The following is a 13282-nucleotide window of genomic DNA, read 5'->3' as shown; positions in this document are numbered from 1 at the left end:
TCACAGTCTGGGCTGTGACAGTGGACCATTGGGTGGCTGTTTTATACCGCCCTATTTACGCAGCTCCCGCCTCAAGGGCGAATGCTGTACTTCCTACAGTAAGAGGACTCTTGCTCTCCAATCTTCTCCTTCTTCCCCAAGCTTCCAGTGAAATGAGGCGACTGACCCCCACACACGGGGGCCGGTGGCGGACCATTTGTGATGTAGGTCCTAGGAGTTGCCCATGCCAACTGCTGCTGACCAGCATTTCCCACATCACCTGGACCACTGAGAGGAGGGAGCCCTCACTAAAGGACACCAGTGCTGTGGACTGTCAACATCAGAACTTTACTTTCTCGGTGCCACACGGCCACACACCTTGCTGGGGTTTGAGCTGTCAAAGCCAGGCTCCTGGGAACTTTCGGTCTTCTTCTGGCCACAGACAAACTCGGCTCATTAAAGAACAGCTGTAATCTTCACACGTGTAACTTTCCATTGGCAAAAATGAGTCAGCTCTGAGGTTACCAGCCACTGTCCCCTCAAACCCCACCTCCCCACTCCTACCCCCACAAATCACAGGTAGCTCATCACACACTGCCCATTTCTGGTTTGGTAGACACATACTAGCGCGCGCGCACGCGTGCGCACACACACACACACACACACACACACACAAACCTACTGACTCATGCTGCTGAAATAACCAAAAACGACATCCTCGGCCTCTAGCAGCAATGTGGGGCTCTGTTTGCATAAGGACATGCCACCATAAGGACATGTCGACCACCCGTGGAAACTTGTTCTTGCCTGTGCACACATCTGACATTAAGCTTTATTAGATCTTTGTCCAAAGGCAACTCTAATAACACACCATAAACATTTTATAATTGGGCTGTATTTATTTATCAATCCTGTCCCCCCCCCCAAGAATGAAAGCTCTGCAAAGACCACTAGCTGCTCCTGACACTCCTGCTCACAGGCTTGTCTCTGGTGCCTAGATACATGCTTGCTCCACGACAGACCTCAGTAAATGACTGATCCACTACCGCCTGATAGCCACTCCACATCAGAAGCACAATCCAAAACACCCAAGCCTGAAGGCTCTCCTGTAACCACGGAAGCAACTTCTGTCTGAAGCCCACACAGCAAGGATGGGAACAGGGACTAGGCCAAGAAATACGCATCATGTGAGTGACACCTAAATACTCTGGGTCCCCAACATACATCATAACATTAACTGAGCATTTAAGATGCAGCGTGCTAAATCTTTGGAGAGTATAGCTTGAAAAAAAAAACACTGGTAACTCCTGGACTCGCTCGGGACCATGCATATCAGCTTCTGCTACACAGCACCATCTTGGCAGGCACGTCTCATGTCTTAGAGTCTTGACATCCATGCCCCCCCCAAATCCACACCTTGAAAGCTTAACCTCCCCCAAATGATGGTATATGGAGGTGCAGCCGTAGAATGGTTAGCTTTCGACAGCAGAAGCCACGCACTCGCAGTTGGTGCCTTATGACCCACCCCCTTGGTCCTTTCCAAGTGAAAACACACACGTCTAGGAGGAAGGGGGCCACCAGATGTGGAAGATGTAAAACTTCTGTTATTTATAAACCACCTGCCTGCCCAGCTTATGGAACCCAAGCAATCTTCACTTTGGAGTTCATGTCCTCAATGCCTCCTTTTCTTCTTTCAGAAACTGATTCCATGGGTTGGAGCAATGACTCAGTAGCTAAAAGCACACATTCCTCTTGCAGAAGACCTGAGTTAGGATCCCAGTATAAGAAACAGACTTGTCTATCAAAGACAGCTAGTCTGCCAACAGCTAGTATTCTTTTTTGCTTGTTTGTTTTTGTTTTTTTGTTTGTTTGTTTGTTTGTTTTTGTTTTTCGAGACAGGGTTTCTCTGTGGTTTTGGAGCCTGTCCTGGAACTAGCTCTTGTAGACCAGGCTGGTCTCGAACTCACGTAGATCTGCCTGCCTCTGCCTCCCAAGTGCTGGGATTAAAGGCGTGCACCACCACCGCCCGGCTAACAGCTAGTATTCCATAAACCTGCCCCATCTTGTCAAACACTTGTGGTACCTGCCTGCCTATTTGCCCAACCCCCGAATCCCAGACTTTCCTGGGACATGACTCTTTATTATATCTTTCCTCTTTGGACTGATTATGAATTAATTAGCCAGTCTCATCAGACTGTGAAGCTGAGCTTCTACCAATGGGGTAGGGTGAGACAGTCACCACCTTGTGTTGATATAAAACTTAAGTGAACTCTCTTCCCTGCCATGCTTGGCTCCCCAGTTTGGGTCACTGTGGATCCTTTTGCAAAATTAAGTTGCTTCAAATTACTGCTTTGTGTCTCTTTGTATGACACCAATAATTCCTTTTCCAATAAATTAGGGGGGTTGCCTGGGATTCAAATCCATCCAGTAGTGTGTAGAGATCCCCTCCCTTGAGGGAGGTAAATCCTGCAGTCCTGCTGTACTATCACCCAGAGTCTAAGGTGATCAACACTCTGGTTTAATAACGATTCAAGAAGAGAAAGCTTCTTGGCCACCTCACGAAGGACTCAGGCAAGCATCACCATGACTGGGCAATTCTATGTGCAGAACAAGTTAAGGGAAAGTCACACAGAGTGACGAAGTATTTCCTTAGTGGTGGGGACATCCAGGAGACTGTACGAGAGTGGCTAAGCCCTGATTCACACGTTCTATAGGTGCGGATGATTCAACCTCACGCACCTCATTGGCAGTCCCTCTGACCTAGTCAGGGCTTTGCACCAACCTGCATCATTGCCAAGAAGTGAACACCTCCCTGCAAGGGAATCACTCATAGGTGAGCAACGCGGTTGCCTTGGAGTGAAAGAAACTTCCACCCTAGAAGTTGGGAGTCGTGGTGAGGGTAAAGCCTCTAAAGGAATATCGCATCTGAAAGCAGAGATGGGAAATGGCCAAAATAAAAAGAATTCTAGGAAAAAAATGAAAGTAAGAATAAAATCCCCCCCCCCGGTGACCCCTTGGGGTTCACGCTAACTACTGGAAGGCTATAATAAAGAACTGTTATTTCATCTGGACCCCCAAGTCAATCATTAAGCCTTCAGACTCTTGCCTTGTCCACACTAGCAGAAAGAGCCCTGTTTCTCAGGAACACACTGACGATCCATCTGACACAGAGGGTGAGAAGTCTGATCTCAGCCCGCTCCACAGTGGGACACAAGGGTGCCAGGATCACCTTCTCATTACCCAGGTAGCTTTGTTATTGTTGTCACTGCTGTTGTCATTGTTGTTATTGTTGTTGATGTTTAAAGAAAAGGGGGTCATTGTCCACATTTAATCTGTGATATATATTGTGTTCTGAGAGGGGAAAATAACTGGGGCTTTGAGTCCAGCTTGGTTGGTGACCTCAGCAAAATGAAGGACAAGTGACTTCTTCACCATCTTAGTTAAAGCAACCAAATGGCATATATCAAAATGGTGACACTCCTAAAATTTCCTGGTACCACCAAGCCTTCCAAAGATCACCGCACCCCTAGAATCTCCTGACACTTACCTCTCTATCACGATACACACTTTGCACCCATCATGAATTAGTCAATCGCATCAGATTGTGAGACCAAGCTCCCACCAATGGGGTGATGCACAATCACCTTCCCTAGGACAAACACTAAGTGAACTCCCTGCCCCATGCGCCTGCTTACCCAGGTCCGTCCCCTGCACACCTTTGCCTTGCTGAGCTGACATCAGGAACACTCTTTTCCAGGACCAGCCACGGCAGAGGGCTCACAACTGCCTGAGACTACAGCTCGAGAGGCTCAGCTCCCTTTTCAGACCTCAATGGGCACCTACACCAGTGCACCCACCCCTACAAGTATGCATATAATAAAAATAGTAAATCCTTAAGGAACTGAATTTGGACCAGAGAGTTGGCTCAGTGGTTATCAGCACCAGACACAGACATAGCTGGTTCACTTACACAGAAAATAATACAATACATAAACATAAAAAAGATAGAAACAGAAACTGAATTTGTATTCTCTCCTTAAAATTCCCTCCCTCAATTTGCTCAGTCCTCTCTTACTCAGACCCTTTTGGCATAGACAGCGCACTGGTTAAGTCTAACAAATATTTCATTCACACATGAATCCAGACTCAGAGTCAACAAAAGACAAGTGAGCACAGTCCTGACCTCACTTTAAATCCATAATCACTAATGTCAAATGTATCTTTAAACGCCATCAGCAATCACCAAGAAATTCCCAGTCTCTTCACTTGCACACTCATGAAGCTTGTATATTCTCTCTTCCTAACTCTGCAGTGTTTCTTCTCTCCACCAATGACCTTTCATCCTACTTCTTCCCCAAACTGGAAAGCCTGCGCAGCCCTTGGCGAGGCTCTGTCCCCAGCACACACAGGCCAGCTTCCTGTAGATATAGATAACAATCATATCTAAAGCCAGTTCCTCCTTCCCACCCTACTCCTGCAACCTCTCCTCTCCTCAATGTGGTCAAAGTATAAATAGACAAATCAGCTGTGCTCTTCCTGTCTCCTGCAGAAAGGTTTGAGGTTGCTCCTCATCTGCTGAGCCTGATTCTCTTCCCAAGGCAGCTAGGCTCCCACGTGTTCCCTTCAGACTGGCCACTGCAGCGCTTCCTTCTCCATCCTCATCACACTGGACCCGCCTTATTCATCGGGACGGTATAATTTCTGCACTTGCCAAGACATCATGATCCTCAGTCATGCTGGCTGCTTCTACTGATTCCTTCTATTCTGTGTTGGACAGATCCAGAACGTCAAGCCTCGATAAGACAAAGGTTCTCTTTTTCAGTCTGTGCTCAGTTTCTCAGTCTGGGATACACACAGACCTGCTTCCCAGATCCTATGTGAGAGCAGGACTTGCTGCCTCGCGTGAGGATTATGGAGACCATCCTCCTTGTGGGGACTAAATCAGGAGGGGTAGAGGCTCTGAAGGAGACCACCGATAGGTGCTCTTAGCTCGCTGACGGTGGTCCTGTAGAACAGTGGCATATCTCTGCTCAAGCATCCTTCCTTCTCCTCCTTCTAAAAGACTGATTCTCTAAGAACTATCTTCCTCCTCCATGACATCTTCTTACACACACCTGATAGAGCCCAGGCAGCGTCACAAGTAGGAATATACTACCACATCCTTGCATCTCTCCATAGGTGTCAGGACACTGCCTCTCCTTGTAACATGCCATGTTCAGATACCCATGTGTGAGCTAATCCTTCCCTCGGGCATCTTCCAGGTAACCTCCCCAGCTCAGCACGGGTAATTCCACCTTCCTAGTGGTTGAGGTTGATCTGCAGTGAGGAGCAGTTTCTCTTTCACAACCCACACCAAGTCGGTCAGGGGACCGTACTGCAGAAATGAGCAAATCTCAGTCTTCTCTCCATTCCTATGCTGTCGGCAGAGCCTGGTCGGGACGCTCTCCAGAATGACAATAAAGCTTCCTCACAGGTCTCCATTTCTGCTCTGCTCTCTATAGCCCATCCTACTGGGAGCCAGGCAGATCTCCATAGGTCAGATCCACCCTCCTCTGCTCAGGGCGGCAGCCTCATCAGGACCTGCGCGGTCCAGACCTCATCCTCACTTCTCTGCCTTTGTTTCCTGCCCCTTCTAATTCTTGTTCTTGCCAGTGACACCACACTTGGCCTGAACTCTTTCTTTCTAGAACATTCCTACATGCTTTACATCTTCATCCGAGCAGCACCCAAATTTTCTCCACTTCCCCCCAGAACGATCCGTCCACCCACAACAACTCTGCTTGGTCATGTTTTCAGTGGCACCTACTTCTTCTTTACACCCTAAACCATTGAGATACGTTTTATTAAAATAGATTGCAGAACTAATCACCAGTGAGTACTAACCATTAGCTAACAGATAATGTTTGATAGCAATCGAAAAGAGACAAGAACCTTTGTGTTTCTGGTGACGAAGGTCTCTCGAGAATCGAGAATGGTGCCCGGCATGTCATGGAGCCTAAGGATAAGAACACTTGTGGGGGAATAAAGAGTGTCTCCTTTGTACAACAATGACAACGCAGGATAGGCACAGGAGGAAAGAAGTGAAAGGGAAGCTAACGAAGCGGTGACAGCGCAGTGCTGGGTCCCAGCAGGAAGAGGCAGGGGTGGAAGGGTCCACACGCAGTGAACAGCCCGGGGATACTGATCCCTTTACCATCAGGCCATGCGTCCACACGCAGTGAACAGCCAGGGGATACTGCTGATCCCTTTACCCACCAGGCCATGCGTCCACACGCAGTGCACAGCCCAGGGGATACTGATCTTTTTACCCATCAGGCCATGCGTCCACATGCAGTGCACAACCCAGGAAATACTGATCCCTTTACCCACCAGGCCATGCGTCCACACACAGTGCACAGCCACAAGATACATGGTGCACTGCACAACTGAAGAAGAAGAGCTAATAAAATCTGAGGGGGGAGATTAATCATGAAGAAAACTATTTTCCACTATTGTTCCCCCTCTCCAAATATGAAAGCCTTAATTTCATCTGTAGCCATAAAATCCTGTCTAAATATCACTGCTTTATTAAACAGCTCAAGAGCCCAGCAAGTGAGACAGAAAACTGACTTTGCTAAAGAAGACACTTTATGAGCAGTGGTGATGTACGCCTTTAACCCCAGCATATGGAGGCAGAAGCAAGTGGAGCTCTGTGAGTTCAAGGCCAGTCTTGTCTTCAAAGCAAGTTCCAGGAGGTCAGCCAGGGCTGTTACAAAAAGTACTTCTGTCTTGGGGTGAGGAGGGATCAAAACCAAGAGCGAGAGCGAGAGAGAGAGAGAGAGAGAGAGAAATTGACTTTACCAAGACATGTCTTTTCTGTCATTATTAGGAAAGTGCAGATTGTAAAGACACAAATTCAAGTGGCTCCTCTTGGATAAATACTGTCAGATAGTGAAGAAAGGGAGGCCAATGGATGGAAATGGATAATAAATTGACACGTGGCTGTGTGTTAATTTTGATCTTTAGATATGCACGCACATGTATGCAGGCGCACATGTACAGATATGTATACATCTCACTGTATGTATGGGAATGAATGCACTCTTGGCTGTGACTTATTTAAAAATGAGGGCAGGCTTCAAGAGCAGCCTCGGAGAACACCATCTCCCCCAGTAGGCTCTCTGGTGTCACTGGGTTGGCTGAACTACGAAGCTGTCACTTCCAGCCCAAGGACACCTTTCTCACAGCGAATCAAGGATTCATGGCCACCAAATAAGGCAAAAACTGTATTTTTTTTTTTAAAGAAATGTCAGTCTGTCATCTCCTGGGACAGCACAAAGCCCTCACGCCTACAACATGAAGTAGTTTCCTGCAGTCTTTTCTCCTTAAGAATAGGTCTACAGAACAGGACATCAAGTCCTCCGCTGGGCGAATTTGCACAGGTTGGCAATGGGAACCAGGTTTGGGCACCTTTGTTTGAGATTACTTTTCTCCCTACAGTACTTCTGTGTCGTCTTCTTCCATTCACCCTAACCACAAAGATGGGTCAACACCCAAACAGGGGTCAATAATGAACCTCAAGCCCCTGGACACAGTGACCAGTGAGGCTGGCTACTGATCCATATGAACTAATCAGAATTACCCTGAATTATATTATTTAAAAAAAAAACCTTTTATTACAAGTTATTTATGCTGAGGGAAGACTGTCATAAGCCAAGTTGCTAATGTATGGTCAGAGGCTCCTCCTCCTCCTCCTTGTCCTCCTCCTCCTCCTTGTCCTCCTTGTTCTCCTCTTCCTCCTCCTCCTCCTCCTCTTCCTCCTCCTCCTCCTCCTGCTCCTCCTCCGCCATGTGGGTCACAGGGATCCAGCATGGGTTGTCTGGCTCTGTGGCAGGTGCCTTTATCTGCTGAGCCATCTGGCTAACCCAGATTTTGGTTTTGAAACACAAATGTGTTTGGCTTCGAACTGCTGGATGCTGCAACTTTGCATAGTTCACAATGGCCTGGGTCAGAACAAGTGAAGCCCGGAAAACAGGGAGGGGAAAGAGACTCCACACACACATCCAGGGTCCCCTAACTCCAGCCTGATCCTCACCCAGGAGAACAAGTGTCACATTGGCCTGCAAACCACTTGGGTTTCTGGCCCGGCAACCACAGAACTCACTCATGAGGGTTGGTTTGGGTGTCTTTCAAGGGTTTCACTGCGGAGCTGTTTTGCAGGGAGAAGCAGCAGAGCCTGGCCCTGGAGCATGAGCACTTTTCATCATACAGCTTGTGTAAAACCGCTGCCAGGCCCTAAGCTTTCTGCGATGCAGTCCTTTAAAACTGTCATTGGTGTCTCATCCTCACCTAATACCCTCCTACGTTTCTGTTTGATCTCTTCCCTTTTCCAAACCCTGACTAATCCCAGGGCGGTTGTAGCAGGCTTTCCACTCTACCACCAGAGTGTGGACTTGGTGGCTGAAAATGGAGCAGCAGCTGGAGCTGCCAGCCTTCAGATCACAATCTCAGAGCTCTTCCAAAGAACAGCTTCTGGTCTGGAGAAAACCAGTTGCTTGGGGCAACCAGAGGAAGTGCCCTTGAAACCACACAGCAAGCAGAGAAACCACAGGCAGAGAAGCCTCTTCCTGTAGCTCTGCTGAGGCACTCTGCTTAAGGAGAGACGAGTGCTGTTCAGTTCCAAGAAAGAGTTACCGTGAGCACAACTGACCCATGAAAATTCTGCAGACCACTCGGAGGCTCGGGGCCTCTTATTGACTTCATATCTCTCCATTATGTCTGCATTAAGGCGTGAGGTGCCAGCGTGACACACAGTGACACAGATGCACATGCTGGCCCACAGACTTCTCACGCCACCCCGGCGTCTAGGAAAGGAGGAAAGGCAGAATTGTCTGCTGTACTATGGGCCACCAAAGATAAAAGGATCCCAACTGCAGTAAATCTGCTAACCAAAGAGCCATTTAAAAACAAAGCCGCGGGTAGAGTGCACTCTCGCAGAATAATGAACAGGGCTCCTCTCTCAACGCGCTATCAAGAGCACACGAGTAGCCCTTGAAGGGCTGGCTGAATACCACACCTGCTCTCAAACTTGTGGGCTTGATTGATGCCATGCGGTGATGCCTGGAGCCCCTGCTACCAGCAAACAAAGCGGGCGCTGGGGAGTAGGGGAAGCTGAGTTTGCGCCGCGTGTGGTGGGAGAGGAAAGACAGACAACAGGTAGACAGTGAATACCAGAAGTATGGGTTAACTTAAGTTGTAAGAGCTACTGGCTGGGCAGTGGTGGTGCACGCCTTTAATCCCAGCACTCAGGAGGCAGAGGCAGGCAGATTTCTGAGTTCAAGACCAGTCTGGTCTACAAGAGCTAGTTCCAGGACAGGCTCCACAGCTACACTGAAGCCCTGTCTTGAAACCCTCCCCCGCCCACCCCCAAAAGTTGGTTAGTAACAAGCTTAAGCTATTGGCCAAGCATTTATAATTAATATTAAGCCTCTGTGCTGTTGCTGGGGAGCTGGACAGTGATCCCAATGACAAACTCTGCTGACAAGGGACTGTTTCCAACTTCCCAACAGGAGGAAGCCCAAGGAGAGCATTTTGTAACCATTACCCCACATTTTTCCTCTACAATAGCTGTATATTTCCCAGGAAACGGAGAAGTTTAGGGTTTTTTTCTCCCTCTAAACGCTTCATTGGAAATCCTGAATAGAAGTGTTTGAGGAATCAAATCCGTAAGCACAGGAAACACAAAGAGCCAGCGCAGAATCTGTGATCACTCGAGGTTATTCAAATCGGGGCAGCTTATGGAACAGGGCTCTAGAAACAGGGACGGAAGGCAGGTAGGCAGGTAGCAATGCTCTTCCATTGGAAAGAGCATTGGAAAGGCATAGGAAAGGAAAAACCTCCCAATGGAGCTCAGCTTGCTTCGCTCTCATCCCCACCCACCCCATGCCTCATAGAGCAACTCCGCAGGATTCTTCTACTCTAGAGAACAAGTGGAACACACAGCCCAGAGGGCCACATCGCCACCCTGTACTAGACCTCCTCAATGGCGGTCTTCTTGGTCTGACAGGACTCAGGGACATCAGCATCCTGCTCTACCTCCCAATGGTGGTCTACTTGGTCAGACAAGACTCGGGGACATCAGCATCCTGCTCTACCTCCCAATGGTGGTCTACTTGGTCAGACAAGACTCGGGGACATCAGCATCCTGCTCTACCTCCCAATGGTGGTCTACTTGGTCAGACAAGACTCGGGGACATCAGCATCCTGCTCTACCTCCCAATGGTGGTCTACTTGGTCAGACAAGACTCGGGGACATCAGCATCCTGCTCTACCTCCCAATGGTGGTCTACTTGGTCAGACAAGACTCGGGGACATCAGCATCCTGCTCTAGACCTCCCAATGGTGGTCTACTTGGTCAGACAGGACTCAGGGACATCACCGTCCTGTACTAACCTCTCAATTGCTCTCTGCTCAGTTTGACATGAGACTGCACTGAATTTCAGGGTCCTGGAGGAAAGAGAATGGGACTAAGACAAAAATAACAACACATTTTGCAATTCGGCAGCTATTCGGTTTTAAATGGCATCTGTATTCTTCTTTGCCAAAAAAAAAAAAAAAATCTCCATAGCAACTAACCTGAACACCTCAGTATTCAACAAGCTCACCTATCAAATAAGTCTGGCAGGAAGATATTTTCTTACTAAAGGTCACAGGTAAGAGGAGCCAGACAATCTCACAGGCATGCGCGTTCTGCCTCATGCTGGGGAGTAGCCAACCATGAGACACCATTTGTTTACCGAAGAAGACAGCACACGCGGACATCTTGACTGTGTGTCTCCATTACTGCCTACTTTATAACCACAGATCAGGATCAGCTCACCTTCGAATTATATGTGTGTCCTTGTGTGTGGATATTCCCCCAGCGCCCCACAGGCTGCTGTATTGTAAGACTTTAGCTTCAAATGACATCTTAGGGTCCTATCTTAGGGTAGAGATAGCTCACTCAGTCAGTAAAGTGCTTAGCACACAAGCAATAGACCCTATGAAAGGGGCTGAATTCTGAACCCCAGCACCCATATAAAAAAACAAAAAAAAAATAGGCGTGGGTGTGCACCTGTGACCCCGAGCTGCGTAGGCAGAGACAGGGGGATCCCAGGGCTCACTGGGCAGGTTCAGTAAGAGACTTTCTCAAATACTAAAGTACAATGCCGCAGGGAAGACACTCAACACCAGTCTATTACCTCCACATGCATGCACACCCAGGCGCGAATACATACGTACATGTGTGTGCGTGTGCACATGCATGCTCGCGTACACACACACACACCATTCTATCAGGAATCATGTCACCAGCGCTATTTCACCCACTGCTTATCGCCTTGGAATTACTGAATGAGCCACAATGAAGACCGAAGGGCGGCAGGTGTGGAAGGTGCATACCGTGATCCCAGCTCCGAGGACCAGGGCACCAGGGACAGCCTCATCTTCTGCTTCATTTCAAATCTGAAGTCAGGCTGCTCTGCACGAGACTGGCTCAAAACAAAACAACCCAAAGAACAGACTCCGAAGCTGGGTTCAAACATTAGTTGATCATTGGATATCCAGTCTCTACGTTTTCATGGGAGGGTCTAGGCACTAACGAAAACTTTGGCCAAGTTTTCTGTCTAATTTTGAAAGTTATTTATATTTTGTTGAAGGGACCAGAACAACTCTAAACCGACTTAACAATGAAAGTTCGCTAACTATTTTAATTGCATGAATGATTTTAGGGAAGAACACTTATGAGATATTAAAACCTCCTGATATTTTTCTCTCAGCTTCTCCATCCTTAAAGAGGGTTTTAGGATGTCAAAATAATTAACGTTAAGCTTTCCAAATAACCTCTGGCAAAACCCACAATGAATCCTTTCTGCAATTTGCTACTGTTTGTAGTTCAACAATTTCTTCATTTGAGCTGGCGAAGTCACACATTTGACATTTTTAATTAGCGTGCCACAGTGTGCCTTGCTTTCAAATCCACAATATTCCGATCCAATCCAAAATTCATCTTCGGGCTTCGCATTTGCTGCCAAGAATCAGAAAAGCTAAAAATAGGAGAAGAAAACATCACTTGACAAAGCAGAGAGGAGCGTCATGCGGAAGTCCCAGCTGCCAAGAGAGGCCAGGCGGGGGCTGTCCAGACCCCAAGCGTGGACAGACGCTCGCCCCTCAGTATATTTTCACTGCAAAGGGAAAGGGTAAATCAGACACGTATTTAACAGCTACCAGGGAGGAAAAGCGAGTGAGAAGCAAGCGTGCAAAACGATGAACTGCACACGGTGCACACAGCGGTAGTAGGAAGAAAACAAGGCCAAGTCGGGCAAACGAAGGCTCTGGATTCCTCTTTGCCATAAAACTGAAGATGGTAAATGATCCCGTGAATCTCCATCAGCAACAGGGGTGCAATCAGCAAAATGAAGACTGTGAGGAATTTTACAAAGACAATGACTTGGGCTTTTCAATAAAAATAAAAGCATTAAAAGTATTTATTACTTACAGGGAGGGAATGGGAAGAGTGGAGGGAGGGGAATCTGAGATCCAATGTAATCTATGAGAGAAAAATAAAAATGAAAATTCCTTACAGGTCTGGGAGCTCTAAAGGCTCTAAGGGTTGGCTAGCATCTGGTCACATCATCCAGTGCTAAAAATAAAGAGAAGGCTGGAGAGAGGCCTAACTCACCCCTTCAATCAAAAGCCACTCCCAAGATGGCAATTAGCATATTCATGAGGCTTAGCACTCACTGACCAGGCTCCCAATCTCTCTACTGCTGTATGCTGATTAGGGTTCTATCCTAAGAACTCCAAGAGCAAGATCTAGGCCATGGCACTGAACACTGTGGTCACATGTCTCCTCCTCAACCTTAGATCTGATACTGAAATCTTAACTTTTAAGGCAACTGTTTGAAAATGAGCCTTGTAAAAGGGATCTGAGAGAGAGTGTCCCGTTATCTTTAGTCACAAGAGCAAACAGCCACCTGAAACTGGCCCCCAGCAGACACCAAATCTGCCTTCACCCTGAACTTTACAAATACAGATTGGTCCCCTTTGTTGTGGTGGTGGTGGTGGTGATGGCGGTGGTTTTTGAGACAGGGTTTCTCTGTGTAGCCCTGGGCTGTCCTGGAACTCAACTCTATAGACCAGGCTGGCCTCGAATTCAGAGATCCGCCTGCTTCTGCCTCCTGAGTGCTGGGATTAAAGGTGCACACCACCACTGCCCGGGAATTCCAAACTGCCCTTTACACTGTTTTGCTATACCAGCCAAATGGTTGAGATACGATTCATATTA

At 47.7% G+C, this 13282-nt stretch overlaps 1 protein-coding gene across 2 annotated transcripts in view; it reads right to left on the bottom strand.

Annotated features, from left to right (window-relative positions):
* Window positions 1-13282, bottom strand: part of Tiam1 (TIAM Rac1 associated GEF 1) — a 351773-nt gene that overhangs the window by 193400 nt on the left and 145091 nt on the right. The gene's annotated exons all lie outside the window — the stretch shown is intronic.

This window comes from Microtus oregoni, unplaced genomic scaffold (genome assembly GCF_018167655.1).
Source record: "Microtus oregoni isolate MIOR12 unplaced genomic scaffold, Mior012 000030F_ref0000283, whole genome shotgun sequence".
In the NCBI taxonomy this organism is placed as follows: Eukaryota; Metazoa; Chordata; class Mammalia; order Rodentia; family Cricetidae; genus Microtus; species Microtus oregoni.
Note: the sequence above shows the minus strand (reverse complement) of the source record. Positions and strands in the feature narration are given on the sequence as shown.